This window comes from Fomitiporia mediterranea, assembly GCF_000271605.1.
Source record: "Fomitiporia mediterranea MF3/22 unplaced genomic scaffold FOMMEscaffold_2, whole genome shotgun sequence".
NCBI lineage: Eukaryota > Fungi > Basidiomycota > Agaricomycetes > Hymenochaetales > Hymenochaetaceae > Fomitiporia > Fomitiporia mediterranea.
The window spans coordinates 3057682-3059411 of record NW_006760387.1 but is presented as its reverse complement, the minus strand read 5'-3'; positions in this window follow the sequence as shown (position 1 = coordinate 3059411).

Genomic DNA, 1730 nt, shown 5'->3' with positions numbered 1-1730 from the left:
GCCTAAACAGCTTGACTAAGCTTAGCCTCCTCTATATCAGAGAGGGCTTTACTACTGGTAATAGAAGAGGATTTAGAAAGCTTTCTAGCTATAAGAAGCAAAGAAGAATAAAGGATTTTGAAAGGGAAGAGAAGATAATAATGAATGTAAAGAAAAGAAAAAAAACTTCTCTTACTTTTTTTTTCTGTACTATGTCAGTTGCTATGGTGATAACTTAATACTGAAACATATAACCTCTAACATACATATGTTTTACAATTTTTTTAACTATAAAAATTGTACTAATAAGTAATATAGTAGATTATAGTACTTTTTATATATATAGTTTTGATTTAATTATGATAATTTTAATTCTTAGTATTTTCTCTTAAAATTATAGAATATTATAGAAAATATGTAAAGAATACTAGTACCAAATTTTTATATATAGTTATAATAGTAATTATTGTAATAAAAAATTCGTAAGTTATAACTATAAATTCTGTATTATAGAAAATAGTAAAATTGGACTTAAAATCGTATTCTTAATAAGTAGCTTAATACTTAACTATTAATTATATAAAAAAATATATAGTTACTACATATAATATAGTACTCATTCTAAAAGTTTCAGCTACAAATAGTGTCTCCTTAAATTAATATTAAATGTGTTGTGTGTGGGAAAACTTTCTGTTCACTAAATCAGTGCTGATCATCAAAATTCTAACATTCCAACACTAATATCTCAGCTTCAACTCATTGTTTTTTGCTCAAATTTCGTATTTAAGTTACATCTACTGTAGGCTACCTGTATGTAAAATTTCAAGAAATTTTACTAAGAATTGAGGGGGGTATTGTACAACTGAGCGTTAACTGGTAACTGAGCGCGAACCGGTGAAACACAGTTGATTATCGTCATCAACGCGCTGCTTTCGGAATTTCAACTCCCCATAGAGTACGAGTGGAAACTCCCTAGTTTCCCACAGTAAGGATTACCACAGAGGTTTCCCACGAGGTAAACCTCACTACCACAAGGGTTGCCGGAAATTGGCCTGTGGAAAACTCAAATGTATTAGTCATACATAATATTATGTCAGTAGATAAATTAAGAAAAAATGCCTCAACCTGACGAAAAGCAAGGAAAATAGATAGTTTGAGAGTGCATATACTCTATGTCTGTCATTTTATTAGGTTAACATCTCCTATTTTGCTTGACATTCTTTCAGATACTCCTTCATTTGAAGGAGTACACTCTGATAAAACTGGAGAGGTACAAGTGATAGATATGGACAATATTTCCAGTACCTCTTCAGACAATTTACAAATTTTGAACAATAATAAAGCCTGGTCAATGTAATTAGTTGCCTCTTTCTTTTTATTTCTCTTAGATATATCTATTTATTATGTATGTTTCAACACTGGTAGACTATAAAACACAATAAAATTGTTCTCAGCAGTATAACCAATGTCTGAAATTAATATTGTACCTAAATTTTCAGCTCAATAGAGGTAAACGACACAAAATTCTTTAAAATTTCCTTTTTGGAACATTATAATGATATTACTAATATGCTGACTAAGTGTTGTCCACGCGAGGTTTACCACGCCTCCAGAGCCCCAGCAAAATGACCTGTGGAAAACTAGTTTCCCACAGGCTCTCGGGAGTTTCCACTCGTACTCTAACTCCCCAAAAGACTTGACACATTCTCTCTGAGTCTGAGTCTGACGCTGATGCCGTTGATGATGTTCCA